The sequence below is a fragment of the Penaeus chinensis genome, chromosome 8 (assembly GCF_019202785.1).
Source record: "Penaeus chinensis breed Huanghai No. 1 chromosome 8, ASM1920278v2, whole genome shotgun sequence".
NCBI classification, from domain to species: Eukaryota; Metazoa; Arthropoda; class Malacostraca; order Decapoda; family Penaeidae; genus Penaeus; species Penaeus chinensis.
This window is the reverse complement of record NC_061826.1, coordinates 41,338,604-41,357,878: the sequence shown is the minus strand read 5'-3', so window position 1 is coordinate 41,357,878 and position 19,275 is coordinate 41,338,604. Positions and strand designations below refer to the sequence as shown.

The 19,275-nt window shown below is 32.9% G+C and overlaps 3 long non-coding RNA genes across 3 annotated transcripts in view; all 3 read left to right on the top strand.

Annotated features, from left to right (window-relative positions):
- The first annotated feature begins 2,216 nt into the window (after positions 1 to 2,216).
- Positions 2,217 to 4,408, top strand: LOC125027945. The gene is made up of 5 exons (XR_007115074.1): positions 2,217 to 2,257; positions 2,765 to 2,804; positions 3,125 to 3,290; positions 3,533 to 3,596; positions 3,870 to 4,408. It is a non-coding gene; the product is annotated as an uncharacterized LOC125027945 (long non-coding RNA).
- Positions 4,409 to 12,699: 8,291 nt separating this feature from the next.
- On the top strand, positions 12,700 to 14,939 carry LOC125027943. Its single transcript, XR_007115072.1, has 5 exons — positions 12,700 to 12,796; positions 12,986 to 13,035; positions 13,352 to 13,517; positions 13,738 to 14,046; positions 14,358 to 14,939. It is a non-coding gene; the product is annotated as an uncharacterized LOC125027943 (long non-coding RNA).
- Positions 14,940 to 18,133: 3,194 nt separating this feature from the next.
- LOC125027944 overlaps positions 18,134 to 19,275 on the top strand; it is a 2,068-nt gene continuing 926 nt past the window's right edge. The window contains exons 1-3 of the long non-coding RNA XR_007115073.1: positions 18,134 to 18,294; positions 18,577 to 18,625; positions 18,831 to 18,996. This is a non-coding gene — a long non-coding RNA (uncharacterized LOC125027944). The remainder of the gene's footprint in view (positions 18,295 to 18,576; positions 18,626 to 18,830; positions 18,997 to 19,275) is intronic.

Sequence of the window (19,275 nt, the reverse complement as noted above, 5' to 3'; positions counted from 1 at the left end):
ATTTTTATTTGTATTGCCTGCATAAACCTTTTTCTCGACCCCCTCCCCCCCTCCGCCCCTTATCATTTCCGCGCGTTTCACGAATTACTGGTGCTCGATAACAAAGAGACGCAGGCTACGTGCCTAAAACACGTACCTGCATTTGAGTGAGAATGACTTAAAATTCGACAGACGAAATTATCTTAAAATTTGGTTGAATAAATTAACTTAAAATTCAACAGAAAAAATAAACTTGAAATTCGACAGAAGAAACGAACTTAAACTCGAGAGAAAAAAAATTATCTTAAAATTTGTCTTAAGTAAAAAAAAAAAACAAAAACAAAAAAAAAAACCCAGCAATGTAGGCTATAACTTTGCGGCTTTGCATGTTCGGCTGACAGTAGTGTGGCAAGATCAGGGTAAATTTTGTGGAATTATTGCATATATATGCTTCAGAATAACATTAAAGCAAAGTGTTTCGACAGACATGAATGTCAGAAACATCCATAAAATACAAACACCAAAAAAATCCGTAAATGTCATCTTCAGTGGCATTTGGTTCTTACGAGGCAAATATACATAAATATATTTGTGTATTAATATATGTATATACATGTGTGTGTGTTTCTCTAAAAATAAGAAATTAAGGAAATAGACATACATGTACACCCACGCATACACACACACACACACATATATATCTATAGATATATAAATATATATATACATATATGCACATACATATACATAAATATATATACACTCATACATATATAAATATATATACATATATACGTATATACATGAATATGCATATATATATAATCTTATATATATTATATATATACATAATATATATGTTATATATACGTAATATATATATATATATATATATATATATATATATTATGTATACATAATATATATATATTATATATACAATATATATATATATATATATATATATATATATATGTCTGTGTGTCTGTGTGTGTGTGAGTGTGTGTATGCATATGTATATATACATATATATGTGTGTGTATGTGTGTGTGTGCGTGTGTGTGTAAATGTATATATATGTCTGTGTGTATATATATATATATATTATATGTACAATATATATATATATATATATATATATATATATATATATATATATATGTGTGTGTGTGTGTGTGTGTGTGAGTGTGTGTATGCATATGTATATATACATATATATATATGTGTGTTTGTGTGTGTGTGTATGTGCGCGTGTGTGTGCATATATATATGTCTGTGTGTGTATATATATATGATATATGTATGTATATATACATACACATATGTATATATATATATATTAAATATATAGATATACATTATATATACACACATACATTCTGTCTAATATATATATATAATATATATAATACATATATATACATAAATATATCTATATGTATATATGTATATGTATGTATATGTATATGTATATATATATGTGTGTGTGTGTGTGTGTGTGTATATGTATGTATAAGCATACATATATATATATATATATATATATATATATATATACACACACACGCATATGTTTATATATATGTACATATAAACATAACATATATGTGTATATCTATATGGATACATATATACATGTATATATATATATAATATAAGTATTTATATACAAATACATACATAATACACACACCCGGTATGGTTATGCATCTAGTAAATGAACAAACAAACACAGGCACACACCCGCAGAATTGTGCACCATTGCATACACTTCCGCGCAACACACTCATGTGACCTAAAGTATCTCAATACACGTGTCTCCACAAATTACAACGTAGAAAGGAATCACATTTAAGCCTGAATTTTCCTACGCAGATAACTCATGGCCGAATTTTAAGGAACCCAAAAAGAGAAAAAAAGAGAGGGAGAGAGAAAAAAAGTTTTACTCATCGAGGACTGACCTGGTCCGGTGCAGATGCTATGTCGTGATTTTTAATCATTTTCATGTTTTCAAATTATATTTTTAAGCTGATTTACTTTTTTTCCAGACTGATGTACGGATCATTATTATCCCGATTAAGAAGAATTGGCGAAAAAAAACTTTATCCCAGATTTGATCAGGTACTAAAACAGATAATGAAAAATGTAGTCCAGTTTAAACGGCAGGGAATTTAGCATTCGGCACCTCGCAGAATATCACGATATAAGCAAGACTCCGAATCAAGAACAAGCAGTCTTTAACCTTCTGCTCAGGAAACAGGTCATTCCTGCTTTGCATGTAAGTAAACTGAGTCGGGAAGCGATAGATTTTCGCACTATCCTTGACGCTAAGGTAGTTATATAATGAAAATATATTTGATAATTATGCAAGGTAGAACTTTATCTTTGCTTCTGAGAATATCAAGGAATCTGCTTTCAACTGGTTATGGCAGTTTGAAAACGGCACATGTATATATGCAAGTGTAAATATGTATTTGTGTATGCGACATGTATGCGTTAGTATATATGGATATGTGTGCTACATATATATGTATGAAATACTTACCCATTCATGTATACACGATGTACGTATCTATAATGCATGTCTAGTTGAATGTATATGCATATGAATATGTTTGCATATATATATGTAAATATTTACACACACACACACACACGCACACACACACATATATATCCACATACATACATACACATATATATATACCTAAATATATATATATATATATATATATATATATTGCATGTAGAACTTAATTAATTTAATCTCATTTTCTATTTACAGATCAAAAAACTCGAGTTTACCTGCAACCATGAACACATTCGTAAGTAGAATTCAGTATATTCATCACATAAAAAACACCTCTGTTTAGTATATTCGCTATAGTATAGCGATAAATACACATTCAGAACCTAATCGCTGTCTCTTTTGACACTGCCACAACAAACGAATAAATAAATAATATACATACTATACAGTTATCTCTTACATAACTCAATCTACCTCTCTTGAAATAACATCAACAGATATCAAATCAAGCCTTCATCTCTTTTCAATAGAATAATACCAGCATTTTGATATAGTAACACCAACACCTACAAAAGCATTAAGTAAACCGTAGGACCCTTCGTATTACATCAACAGCTTCTGCTCCTGTTGCTGCTGGTCGCTCTTGCCGGCATCACCACGGCCTTGCCTCAGCGGGTCGTGCTCACCAAGAAGCGTTTCCCCGGAGAGAGGACCCTGGGGAGGACCAACTACGGGCAACACAGCTTCGGCAGGAGAGGGTACAAGAAGAAGTCTAACCCTAGTGAGTCTGTTTTACTTTAACTATGGTTCTGTTGTTTTATCTGTTGTTATTGTTACTTTAAAGGTCGAATCCTGGGAAGTCTGTTTTACTGCTATTTTTATTTTTGTTTTATGTATTTGGATGTAGGATGTATTATCCAAATGCTGATTGTGGTTATATTATGATTTTGTTGTATAATATACTTATCACAGAACTGTTTACGGAGAATGAGTTCCTGATTTCTTTATTCCTTTCTCTAACAGGAAAACGGGACTGAAAATAGATACAGCCTTGAATCAGCTTTGAGGTTAACAAGCTCTTTTTTGGGTAAGATTAGAACGTTTAAAAGACTATGGAAAGTAATACCAAACTCAACTCGCACGAACGCGCGCGCGCGCGCACACACACACACATATATATATATAAACTTGAGATACAGCCTTGAAATCTAACAGAATACATCACTTTTTTTTATTGCACAATCAAGTTCTATAACAGCACATTAGAAGATTCTTTTCCATTGCATCTAATCTGACAATAAAAAAGACACATATCGACATTACAAGTCTGATTATACTTTATTTCAATTTACCCCAACAGAGATGAAGAAGAAAAGAAAAAAACAACAAAATCCTGGAAGTAACTGATGTCTACCACGCTATCAACCTACTCTCAAGGGACGAAGATTTTTCTTGCCTTAGTATACGCAAATAATCAGACACAAAACAACACACACTACAACCTATCTGTACAAAAAGTGGTGAACTAGACGTCAAAGTGTATAGTATACTTGCAGACAAAGTAACATTATAGTTAGCTGTCTTGGGGTGTTCAATAGTGTATACTTCTTACAAGACTAAATACATAATGGTTAGTTATCCTTAGGTATCAGGTGTTACAGTATTTCATGTCTTATAGTGATGTATGTTTGTAATACAATTTGTGATATAATCTTTGTAATATAGTTTGTATATTTTGTGAGAGTACCTGTGATAGTTTGTATAATTTGTGATTTCGTCGTGATAGTGATATTTTTATGCCAAATACTACATTGTGATTATTAACCATAAAAACAATAACATATGTGTATTTATTTTGTACATTTCCATTGTGTTCCTGCAATAAATGAATACTGTATATTTTAGTCCATAAATTTTCCTTTTTATAACTGGATACTGGTTAATGATATCTGTCTAGCAAAAAACACCATGAAGCTATGTTATTATACAGGAATGGCTATATCAAAACTAAGAAGATTAAAGTGAAAAAAACATAAAGCAAAGATAAAAAAAAACAAAAAAAAAAACAATAAGCCGAGCAGAAAATAAACAATAGAACGAGACAAGTAAAATAAACTAAAAAAAAAAAAAAAAAAAAAAAAAAACCACTATAACTCATCGGATTCGGATTTGTCTTGCAACTTTTTTCAGGAAATCTTGTGACACAGATGGTTTCACAAGTGTTAAGGCACCAAGGGGTCAATACGTAAGATCTATCGCCCGCAACTGATTTCCCATTCCTTATATTTATATTTTTTTCTAATGCTATTAACATATACACTGCTGTTACCATTACTGACATTAAGATAATCAAGCTCCTAACTTATTGGTCGCAGTTTTCTACGTTAGTGTATGCAGCCTTGTGACACGTTTACCTTATGTGGTGCAGTGTCCCGTCACGGTATTTATTTCACTCTTGGGCGTTGTGGGAGATCGCGTTCGAGGAAAATCGGCTTCCCATTTTGTTGAAAACTAGAGAAGGTCTCAAAATAAAAGTCTTTTTCCAGTGGTTGAGACACGAATAGGAAGTATTTGACAGAGTTCAGGAATGTGATAATATTATGAAATAATTCGTAGCCCTGTATATTAGCTCTTTGTAGTATACATTTACCTAAGAATCTATACATCGATGTTTGATGGTAAATGAAAAAGAGGGACTTTTATATTTTTTTCAGAAATTATGAAATGGCTGGACCACAGGTAATTGTTCCATTTTACCAATGTCAGAACGTATTCAATATTCAATAATACTTTTGTGAGCTCAATGAGCTTGAAACTGCATTTGGGGATTAAAAATGCAGTAAATATTTCCATATACTTTACAAAAAAAATTATGTTAACAACATATACAATGAGCGAAGTGTGTATTTCAGTACTTCACTTTGTTATGGTAATCTTGAAAGCAACCGGATACACAGAATACCTTGCACATATGGCACTGAGCTTTTGTAATTTTCCTTTTACTATGTGAGTGACAAACATAACATCTAGACCTCAATCTCTATGATGACGTTAGGGTTTTTTCCTTTGTAGCCTTACCGCAGAATTCGTCACTGCAGGATGTCTACGGCCACACTATACTTTGGAGCTTGAGGCAAATACTGCAGTAAGGGGTCTCTCACTATCCACAGTCGAAAAATCATCTGCTACCCAAGGACTCCACCCACCAGCTTGTACAACAGAAGGGCGTTTGTCATTCCATGTCACAGAGGTACAGAAAGGGTTTCTTGTACCACTTGAGACTTCTGACTGCAGGGTATTACGAGGCATTCCTGCGTTGTAATCGGGGTCTGATGATACAATCTCCTTTTTGTTCCGTCTGTCAGTCTCCACCATTATCGACCTGTGTCCACTTTATACATAACATATCAAAAGAAGTGCTCCTCTCCATTTCATTTGCTGCAACCTAGTATAGAAGGTCGCGTGGCATCCCCTTGCGGTTCGACCGCATCGTTTGTCTTCCTCCCTTGGAACCAGTTGAACAAGTTAGGGGAGGTGTACCAGTTGTCAAAGTATAGCGTGTATTCCTTGTCTGTCCGCGACTCCATCAGGTCGCCTTATGCGAAGTAGGTACCTCTCCCCTATCCTGACCAGTGTAGAATAGAAAGTTACATGCTCGACTCACTCAGCTTGTAAATTTTCGGACCAAACCGGGCTCTCTTCGACGGATTATGTGACGAATTTTAGGCGGCTTCTGAATTACCACAAAGATCCATCGACTGTTAAACAATGTGGTGTGTAAACCTCTTTGAACTGTCACTGTAATAGCTCGAGCAGTTAAGTTTCCATAACCTGTTCTCTTCGTCCCAGGCACGTTGAGATATGCTCAAATTGATCCGGATTAATGTGCTTCGGAAAAAAAAAACAAAAACAAAAACAAAAAAAACAGGGCCTGGTTATACACACACAAAGAAAAATATATATATGAGTACATATATATATATATATGAGTACATATATATATATATGAGTACATATATATATAATATATATATACACACACACATACATGTATATAAATCAAGGAGCATCTATGTGTAAACACAATTAATAAACTTAAATTATATTGGACATGACATGTATGTTTGTCATTTGGGGCCACTGCTTTAAAGTAAAAACTCAAATACATATCTCTTCTTTCTACTTGAAACAATGAACTATATTTAAGAGTATTAGTTGAGGGTATTATTCAGATTCGTAACGTTAATTACGGATTATGTTTGTGAGAGAAGGTATTTTGCTTTTATCTCTCTCTTCCCATTTTAATTCATATATTTTTCCTCTCTAAATCCTCATATATAAAATAATATATAAAATCACATGTCTTCTTCAGAATTCTCTTTTCCCATCCTCGTTCATAATTTCTTCCTGAAACATCCTAAATACATATATAAAATATAAAACCACACATTTTCAAAATTTCTCATCGAAATATACCCAAGAAATTAAGAAGAAATCCTGTACTCTATTAACCTAAACGGTGAACTTATATACATAAAACCTTCAAACTTGGTAAGGCATCCAAGCACACAGTACATCGGGGGATACCATTCTGCATTGGTTACAGAATCACGTATTTCTCCGGGTAATGAATAATACTGTTGACAGGTTGCTGATATGCTGATAACAGGCGATGCAGTCAGCATTTTGAAGGATGTGCAATGAAGCTGGTAAGGCAATAATTCTTTCTCCTCCAAGCAGATAGACGTGGGGGGAGGGGGGGGGGGGGAGGAAAAGGCGGTGGAGGAAGAAACGGAGAAGGAGGAAAAGGACGAAAAGGAGGAAAAGGAGGAACGGGAGGAGAAGAAGGAGCAGGAAGAAGAAGAGAAGGGGAAGAAGGAAAAGGAAGAGGAGAAAAAATATCACTTTGTTGGTAACGTATAAATATTTACATAAAAGCAAAATAAAATATAATACACTTAGTAGCCTTGATTTTGTATTTCTTCTTAACGTTTTAAAAGGATTTATGATCAATTCAAAGGTATATAATTATCCAGAGAAATATTTTCTTCTTCCGAATTTCTGTTTTTACATTATGGAATTTCACTTTTTTTTCACATGACGGAGACTCAGAGTTAAATTATTCTGAAAGTTTTTTTTTATTTTTTTATGCAGTTTCAAAAGTGAAAAATAAGAGTTTATAAAAAAATAATCGAAAAGTTATATAGCAAATAGAGAAAATAAATAAATAATACAAGAGATGAATAACCAAATAAAACATAATGTAGGGAGTCTACTAGACCATGATTACCCCATAATTCTTGATCTATGAACTATGTAACTTATATTATTAAACTCAAAAAGACAGTGGCTAATATTTGTCTGCTGCACTCCCCCCATTCCGATCTTTCGTTCATGCTGTAGGCCTCCAAAAAAAAAAAAAAAAAAAAATCGTCAAGTGTATCTCTTTTATGAATTTTCGTCAAAAAGTCTGTAGTATTCATCTTTTTAAAATGTTATTTTATTTTATTTATTTACTTTTTTTTTTTTTTTTTTTTTTTTTTTTTTTTTTAGTCAAAAAGAAAAACTTTATCTGTCAAATCTTCCTCTGTTATGGGAAAACAATATGTTTTTCGTCAAATTCATCGCTTATGAAAAAACGCTTTTCGTTAATGACATCTGTAGTATAGGAAGAAAAAAATGTTTTTCGTCAAATTCATCTCTTTTATATATATTTATATATAACAAAAAATCGTCAAATTCGTCTGTTTAAAAAAAAAAAAAAAAAAAATCGTCAAATTCATCTCTTTTATGAAAAAAAATGTTTTTCGTCAAATTCATCTCATATGAAAGAAAAAAAAAATCGTCAAATTCATCTCTTTTATGAAAAAAAAAAAAAAAAGGTTTTCGTCAAATTCGTCTCTTTTATGAAGAAGAAAAAAATGTTTTTGATCAAATTCATCTCTTTTATATATATGTATATATATATATAAAAAATCGTCAAATTCGTCTCTTTCATGAAAAAAAAAATTTCGTCAAATTCATCTATGAAAAAAAAAATCGTCAAATTCATCTCTTCTATGAAGAAGAAAAAAAAATGTTTTTCGTAAAATTCATCTCTTTTATGTAAAAAAAAAAAGAAAAAAAATCGTCAAATTCATCTCTTATGAAAATAAATCGTCAAATTGATCTCTTTTATGAAAAAAAACATGTTTCGTCAAATTCGTCTCTTTTATGTAAAAAAAAAAAAAAAAAAAAAAAAAAATCGTCAAATTCGTTTTTTTTATGTAAAAAAAATTGTTTTCGTCAAATTCATCTCTTGTGAAAAAAAAATGTCAAATTCATCTCTTATATATATAAAAAAAAAAAAAAAAAAAAAATTCGTCAAATTCATCTCTTTTATGAAAAAAAAAAAAAAAAAAAAAAAAACGATTTCCGTTAATGATGTCTGTAATATAGAAAATGTCAAATGTATCTCCATATCCCCGTTCACTATCTTTAATCTTTTCAAATTGAGTTAATCCTTGTTATGAATAGTGTAATGGTGTTCATGACTATAGGGCAAGAACGCATTATGGAAACATTCTATTATATTGATATATGAAAGATAATTATATATTGGTACTACAGGTTAGATAAAGTTCAGTTTAACTGAACGTCGTAATTTTCATATTGCTACATGGCCCCACAGAAAGTATTATTAATATTATTATTATTATTATTATTTTTTTTTTTTGGGGGGGGGTGAGAAAAATGTGTAAGATGTAAAAATTTTGATGGTGATTTTATATAAAAAAACAGTGTATATCAAAATTGCCAAATATTTTATTAAAGTGGATTTTCAAAGCGGCTCCTTTCTTTAAGCCATACTGTCTACATTTGGTGAATAATACTTAGCTGAATAGATAATAATATTTTAAAAAAAAAAGATATATATAATACTTACACTTATTGAGTAGCCCCACATCATGTGTCGATATCTTGGGAAGTATCGACATAGCAGCCTGAAAAATTATAATAAATGGACAATCCTATGCATGATATAACTGTGGCTAACTGGCAATTATAGTGAAACATAAATGGACTCATCTTGCTTTTTACTTTTCTTTAATCAGATTATTAATTTAAACTAAAGAGGGTTGCGCATGTCTATAGAATACCTTAACATAGTATGATTTGGGTCTATAGCATTTTGTGTCAATTGAAGAAGTAATTTAAGTGTTAATTTGGGTTTGGCCATACATCCTGTTATATCAAGTTATAGCATAGTAAGAAAAATATTTCTAGCTCAATTCAAGGTTGCAGGGCATATGCCTTCATGTGTCTAACCATCAGATAAAGTACAACAGCTTGGCACTATCAAGGCCAAAATAACTTCACTGTCTGCAAAATCTGGCAGCTCTCTATATAAACTGTGTATAAATATTTGTCTATATACCTAGCTATATATGCTGCATATATATAAATATATATATATATATATATATATATGTGTGTGTGTGTGTGTGTGTGTGTGTGTCTGTGTATCAAGGTCAAAGTAACTCAAGAATCAATGTCTGCAAAATCTCTCCCTTATATACTATGTATAAATATCTGTCTATCTACCTACCTACACATACACACACATATGTGCATCTATAGCTATATACCCCGCCTCCCACCTATATAAATTTATATATCTACATTATATATATAATATAAATATGCATATAATGTATATATACACTTGCACATGAAGACACACTAGTTGCAATGCAAATAACATCTGTTTCTGCACTTTCTGAATGAAGATATGAGATATTTACAAACCATATCACCATAAAAAAAAAAAAAAAAAAAAAAAAAAAAAAAATGCATAAAACAACCAAAATACATATGTAAGAGGAGTGGGGCATTAGTTTTGAAATTAGTACCGAAGATGAATGGCTACATGTTGATTATATAAATATAGGACATACTTCGGTATTTGTAATTGGAGTAGTGTTGTATATATTAAAGAATGAGCTAAAGTACTGAAATTTATCGGATTTAAATTTTATCATTTTCCAAAGAGTGACAGTTGGGGAAAGTTTTTGGTGGTAGCGGTGGGATGCATATGACTTGGATCCACTTCTCTGAAACTGCCATCAGACATCTGAATCCCTATCTGAAAATAGAGAAATCCTCCTCAGCGATTTTACAATGTATATCTGCATCGTTTTTTGATATGTTATGTGATACAATTCTAGCGTGCGCGTTTTCACGTACGGACGTGCGCGAGCACACTCACACCATTTACATTACAGTGATTATAACATCGGCAACACAATAAACACTGCGGTAGGTACCAGCCTCATTTCGCTTATTGCCTATCAGCTAAAGAATTGTGTACTGATTTTATTAACACTGATACTTGGATAACCCAGAATTCAGTAAGCTATTGGAAAAAGGAGAAAAGGAAGAAGAGAGAAAGAAAACAAGAAAAAAAAAAAACTTAAGAGTCATATCAAGGATGAACTAATACATGGGACAACAAACTGCGTGCTTCTTTACATGACATATTAGTTATAAATCTGTGTTGCATTCCACGCTCGGTGTGAAAAAAGACCCATGCACCATGATCAAGTTTTTAATTACTCTGCTCCCTGCTGTGTATTAAGTACAATTCTGTAAACTAAATTTCGGAATGGCTTTTAAAAAATTGTATTCTTAAGAAAAAGTTTTTGAATACATAGTGAGGGTATTAGTAATAAAGAGCAATGCTGTCTTTCTCATTGTGAGCTAGTTGGCATGGTTACATATATATATATATGTATATATGTCATAAGTGACCCTCTAATATGGGAGAAATATTTTGAAATATCGAAAAAAGGATTATTTTCATAAGAATGCCAACTGTGGTGTTGATATAATCACATATCATACGTATTCACCATTTTCGCAAACAATTCCCTATTACATTTGATGACATGCAGTTGATAACAGCAGATCCGCCAACTGTAAAAAAAACAACTGCCAAACAACATCCAGTAATGTATTGACGAACCAAACCACGTTTTCCTTTTACTGCATTACAGTATGGCTCATAGTCGACAGTAGCATGGATAACCTTGTCACATGTTACTGAGGAGCATGAGAGAAATTTTGATGAGGGAATTGTGATTTCAGTCACGATTGGTTTTCGAAAGAAAATTTGAAACAGGACGAGCATTTACGTCATATCACCGGCGTTCTAAACCCACACGCCCCTCCACCTTTCTCGGTATAACGTCACACTCAATGTAGATTGCCAATTAAAATTCTTCTTCCGTTGTCGGTAAGATGGGTCGCTGTAAATGCAAATCGGCTGGTGCACATGTACCAGGGCACGTGCATCTCCCTCTCCCACATTCCTCCCTACTGCTTCCTTTTCTCACAATGCCCGTGGATATCCGTTTAGGATATTGGAAATGAAAGGATTTTTTTTTTTTTTTTTTTTTTTTTTTTTTTTTGCAGATGCGTGTGGGGTTCTCAGTGACCTTACCAGTGTAGGAATGTTCCGTCTTTTGGTCAGATGATTAAAATTCCTCTAAAATCGCACCTTTGCCAGGAAGTAAGTTTGGGAACTATTGGTATGCAATACAAAGTCAAACAAACGCATTACAGAGCGGTGTTCTATATCAAATAATGATTTTTGTTAGATAGGAAGATATGTCAACTCTTCTGGCGTATAACACAAAAAAAAAAAAAATAAAAAAAAAAAATAAAAACATGCCACGACATCAAAAACAAAACCCTTGTCCATATTGAAAAGCCACTTTCTATCGAGACGTGCACCTTGTAATAAAGTTAACAATTTTCACAGGCTTGTCCAATTTGCCAGATCGGATTTTACTTTAAGAAACTGTAATTTGGTGCATAAAGAAAAAGATGTTGCATTCTGATCTACAAAGATTAGGGATAAATATTAGATTCAATAAAAAAAATATATATATATCTGGCAATATCACCAATTTAAGCAATCGGTCAGTGTTGCCAACTCGTGTTTATTACACGTAATTATCCCTAAACATGCGAATTAAATGTTGAAAACACATCTAAACCCCAACAGACACTCCATAAATACAATAAGAATTAAATATATTTCACATGTTACATCAAAAAATAACGTCAGCCATGGTTCATTCAGTCGATAGTAAAATACATTGCACGATTAATAACAATTTGGCAACTCAGTGTGACCCACTATATATGTTAGGTCTTAGGAAGGGATTGACAGTCACAAACACAAACCGTCTAGATAAGACAACCAGTGGATTACATTCACTCAACAGCAATAATTTAACAGAGGTTAGGATCATGAGTTGAACTTAATTCATGTTTTTTTTTTTTTTTTTTTTTTTTCTTTTTTATGGAGTTATATTAAGTTCTGGTTAATGAATATCCTCATCTTCCTTTGATATAACGTTGAGTGTGTGTTCGTGTGTGTTTTACTGAAGTTTGAAAATATTTATTCATAATTTACTTATCCTTTCACAGACTTCGTCTAAGCAAGTGAACAGCGTTCTCCAATCACCATGAATAAAGTTGTAAGTATATTTCCACGCTTTATCTATAATCTTAAGATGCATAAGATAAAGGTTTTACGTACTTTTTTTGTGAATTTTGAAACATTTACCTTGATCTAGTAAATCTAATCGTAATGTATGGGTAGTGAAGAACAGTAAAATTGTAATATTCAACTATTGACAAACCCTAATAAATACTCAACTTACTATTCCCCCTAAAAGTAGACATAATATGAAAAATGACCATGATTGAAAAAAAAAAAAAAAAAAAAAAATCAAAAGAAATACAAAGGAAAAGCCCATCAGTAACCATATCCTTTTATCCATTTCCAAACAGCTGCTGATTGTGCTGGTGCTGGCTGTGTTGATGGGCCTGACATGCGCTATGCCACAGGTGATCATAACACGGCAGAGAAAATTCCCCGGAGAGAGGCGCCTGGGTAGTGTGAACTATGGCCAGTACCGCTTCGGCAAGAGAGGATATCAGAGGAAGAACCATTCTAGTAAGTAGGATTCTTTTCGATTTGTGTGCAACTGTTTGCTAGGTTTATTTGAGAGAGAGATTGATGTTGATATGTATACTATACTTGCAGTATACACGGCTGTATACATACCTAGATCTTTATTAAAAGGCTGTATACATATTTTTATTTATGAATTATGGTACTACAGCCATTGTTTACCTAATAATTTCTTAACCAGTCTTCCTTTTCTCTTTAACAGGAAAGAACTGAAAAGGAAACTACTAAAAAACTACGTAATTTGTGGGCAATGACCCCTCGCCGCCAAAGCCTCCACGGGGACTTACGGGGAGGGAAGGGAAGGGGAAAAAAAGGGGGGAGGGGAGGAGAATAAAGGGGAAAGGGAGGGGAAAGGAGGCTTTGGCAAGTAGGAAGTAAACAAGATCACTCCGTAGACTTTAGTAGGCGCCTCAGCAACCGTTGAAGACGAACCATATAAGTCGAAACGCTCCTTGGGTACGAATTATCCAGCAACGCAGTCGCAAGCAGAAGGCAGAGAGGAAGACACTTGGTAAGGAACACTGATGTAATACGTAATAGGGAATAGAGGTTAGGTGGTTCCGTTTCTCTCTCTTCCTTACTTTTGTTTATATTTTATCTTTTTTTGTGTTTTTTTCTGATATTCATTGTCGTTTCTTTCTCTTCTCTGTCCAGTTTCCTCTTCTCTCTCTCTCTTTCCTTTCCTCCCTCCCTCCCTTCCTCCTTCCCTCCCTTTCCCTCTTCCTCTCTCATGAGTTTAATGCCATACCAAACGACAGTATATAAAGTACTAAAATTGAACATTAAGAAGGTAGACTTACACAGCATTTCCTCCACCCACAGAAGCCAGTGACTGCAGGCGAGATATGACGAGACCCTGATCGCTTCGCTAACACCGCTTTCTCATCATATTCCTAAAGTTCATTGTTATCCTACACCACGGAAGACTACCAGAAGTGTATCTGAAGTCTTGAAGTCTGAAAGTCTAAAGTTTGGCTCAAAGTCCGGGTTCAGAAGATTGTTGGGGCTTCAGTTTCAGTCTGAAGTTTGGCTCAAAGTCTTGGTTCAGAAGATTGTTGGGGCTTCAGTTTCAGTCTGAAGTTTGGCTCAAAGTCTTGGTTCAGGAGAGTGTTGGACTTCAGTTTCAGGATAGAATGAATGTGTATAGTTGAGTGATTATATTTTTGTAATAGCACAGCTTATAATGACTTTCTGATGAATGTCGAGTGATATATTGTTATGTTTACTGAATATTGTTGAGTGCGTACGTTTTATTTATCAACATTGTACAGAAACGAATCACAAGTATTCGATATTATTTTTGCTAAAAGATTGTTATTCTTGTTATATATTTTATATAGTTACTATACTGTTGACTATTTTGTAAATACTTTAGCGTTGTAAATTAAAAATATTTTCTTAGAATATATATATATCTTTTCCCCAAAGGACCGAAAGATACAAAGTTTATGTAATCTTAATATATCAGTGATATGCTGAATTTGGTAGCTATCATGTTTAACGATTTAGAAGATTCCAAAACATTAATCAGAAAATGAAATTTTAAAATATGGAAAAGCTAAGAGAACGATTATAATAAATAAACTAATAATTAAAAAAAAAAAAAAAAAATGGAAATCAATAATGTGACCTAACCTATTTATTAAAGATATATTTGTATCACATTTTGATACATTACTTATTATTAAGAATCACCACATGACAAGTTTTCCCCCTCTCATGTTTACACAGAAATTCAGTTAATATACATTACTTATTATTAAGAATCACCACATGACAAGTTTTCCCCCTCTCATGTTTACACAGAAATTCAGTTAATATAAGAATTATCCTTTCGGTAACATCAATAATGATAATTGTCAACGTTATTGGTACAATCATAAACGATATTAATATTTCACTCGTTTTCTGTTACTTAGTTAACAGTTGACTTTTGAACTCCGCAAGCTGAAAAGATTCTGATGTCATAACGTAAAAGAACAAATAAAAAATAGATAAATAAAAATATTCTTAACTGTAAGAGAACACGGAAGGAAACATGTGATGGAAATTATTTTAATGAATTTAACATCTTAGTGACAATCTATCTGAATTGGTTCTAAATTCACTTAACTGATGAGTAAAAAAAAAAAAAAAAAAAAAAAAAAAAAAGTATAGTCATTGAACCCCCAAGATGAGCGTCATGTCTAGATTATTAAGTCAGTGAACTCTTACGAACTTTGCATTTTTTCGACTGTCCAGTCTTTCGGAAACTCCATGGCTCCGAGCAATTTTTTTTAATGGACTTCGCTCTTTGTATTCAAGTTCGATAATGACAACCACTATTTATTTTCTTTCTTCGTAACAAATACATATCTCCATCCTTTCGAGAACTGACGTATTATTTTCTTAAACGTTTCGAATACTCTAGAACTCGACCTAGTACCTCATTGTCCGCTAATGACCTCAGCTGTTGACGCTGCAGATAATTTTAAACAACAAATCATACATTGGCAACAATAACCACAATAACAACAAAAACGGTCTCATACATAACTTACTTATTATTGCTCCCTTGTGTAGTCTTCCACGACCCTTTGCTATACTACGCGTCCAGGTCAACAACATGCGACGCACGTATAGGCTGGCCGTACACCATGTCCAACCTGAAAAATATTCGGAATATCGTTTGTATCTCTATACATTTACACTTGTAAACGTGTAGTCATATATATCAGACAGAATCATCTATACATATATATCATATGTAGGAACACTGGAATTATAGAGGAAAGAGAGCGTAATTAATCCAAGAAAGTTCTCTCTGTTCACGGATCTCGCTGACCAAAGTTGCGACAGAGAACAGCCTTATTATTATTAGATCCAGACTATTGTTGATCCAAATGCCAGGCCCGGCGTGTTGCCCAACTAATGTACTGCGTGCAATTATTAGTCTTCTTGCTATACAATGAGTATGCATGTGTATCTAAATACATTATATATATACACATATATATACACATATATATGTCTACATATATATATATATATATATATATATATATATATATACATATATATGTATGTGTGTGTGTGTGTGTTTACACATATAAAGACACAGACACAAACACATATATGTTTATATTTGTATCTCTGTTTACACACACACACAGGCATATATACTCACACACACACACATATATATACACATATATATGAAGGTATATATATATGTACGTATGTATTTATATACGTATATATACAAACACACGAGCACACACAGACACACACACACATATATATATCTGTGTGTGTGTATCAATTCATATATATATATATACATATATATGTATATATATAATGTGTGTGCGCTCGTGTGTTTGTATATATACATATATACATATATTTATATTTACACATACACACACACACACACACACACACACACACACACACACACACACATATATATATATATATATATATATATATACATTGTATATGCACAGACACACACACACACACACACACATATATATATACATATATATATATAGATATATAGATATATAAATCTGTGTGTGTGTATGTGTGTGTATCAATTCATATATATATATATATATATATATATATATATATATATATATAATGTGTGTGCGCTCGTGTGTTTGTATATATACTTATATACATATATATATATTTACATATATATATGGATATATATATACACATTGTATATGTACACACACACACTCACACACACATATGTATATATGCATAATGTGTGTATTAAATGATTTATTCAGTTGTAAATTAAGAAACTCTTATCGAAAATTTCACCAGTAATCTTAAGAATAAACATAAATATACCTTAGTTTACGAATTGTTCTTATGTGAATCAAGTAGAGAAAATTGCATCTGTGTTGGGCGAGAAACCTGTCTATGGAAAAAAAAAACACATGGACTTAAAATTAGCCTTCAGTTCTCACCGACGTAAATTATCCATAAACACCAGAACAAATATCTCAATAATGAAATCATTTTTTCAAAGGTGATTCTTAATAAACAATAACGTAATACCAGAGCGTTTTGTGGCGATGAATCATTCTTCAAACGAAATCGTCTGCATTTGAATACGCCAAAGCACGAGTCACTGTTATACATATTAACTACTAACAAGAAACGTAGCCAATGTGTATATCTTGGAAAAATACACAGTTCATAGGTATTTTGTTCTGGTTTCCTGTTTGAAGACGTTTTCAGAGAAAGAGGAACTGGTAAGGATTCGTGGTCATATTTTTTTCTAGGTATCACGAATACTGAGAATGCAACAGATGAAAGGAAATGATGTAGTCAGTACAAATTCTTGGTTTGGCAGTTTGATGTTTTTGATCACAGTTGCTATATTATTCATATATATTTAATCCCCCAAAACTGACGAGCAATGAAGGAATTTCTTAAAATTTATACCAAAAGACTCACTTTGGTGTCGAATCATTCCCTCTCCTCCCCCCCCCCCCCCAAATAAAGAAAAGAAAAAAAGAATCGAGGATCTGTCCTATTCTGGAATTAATAACAATTTGGCATCCCCGAGTGATTCCCGATATATGTTGGCCCGGCATGCTACGAAGGTCAGTCTCCAAAAGCAACTGCCAGCGTTAGGAAGGACACAATTAGTCACTCCCTCCCACACTGGGCGCAACTGAGGCCAGACAGGACAAGGCAAGGAGCATCTCCCACGACTTTTTCTTCTTCAAGAAATACGGAGGCACTGAATCCGGTAACTAGCAAGTCCTGCCTATACGTTTAGTTCCTAATGCCAAATACAGATTAGCAGAACATGTGATATGCACACACGCGCGTCCGCAATCACCTACCCATACCCACACCCATGCACATGCAGATACACACTTAAACTTACACTCACGCACACACACACACTCACTCACTCACTCACTCACTCACTCACTCACACACACACATGCATATATAAACAGACAATTCATTTTACTCACTAAATCTCCCACTGTCTGACTATCCTAACATTGTTCTCCTTTGTCAGGGTTGTCGCGAGAGGCAAACACGAGCACAATCTCACCATGAATAAAGTTGTAAGTATAATTCAGTCTTCTTCCCGAAGCATTTGTAAAAAAAAAAATAATGATAATAAAGATAAAACAAACACCTATTTCACGATGTATCCACTCAACAAACGAATAATAATAACCATAATAAAACAAAAAAACAAATCACCCTAAAATGTAAGACAAAAAAAGACAAAATCTCTATATATTAAAACATTCCTTATATCAACAGCTTCTTCTGACGGTGCTACTAGCGGTCCTCGTAGGCGTGGCGTGGTCCTTCCCACAGGTGGTCATAACGCAGCCTCGAAAGTTCCCCGGAGAAAGGCGTCTGGGGACCATTAACTACGGCCAATATCGCTTCGGCAAGAGAGGATACCAGAGGAAGTGCCATTCAAGTAAGATAGATTGTTTTGTTCATCTCTGTTTGTTTGTCATGGTGTCTGTGTCTCTCACTGTCTCTGTCTCCATATATTCTTTGTTTGTTTATCTGTCTGTGTCTCTCTCTATCTGTCTATCTGTACTCTATGTATATATGCATATATATAGTTTGCATAATTATTTTTAGACTACCCATAAATACATTTTGTAAATCACAAACTTTAATAATTGGTATGTTTATACACGTTCTTGGTAATGTTAGTATGTAATGTAATATATCTACTGTGATTCTAATT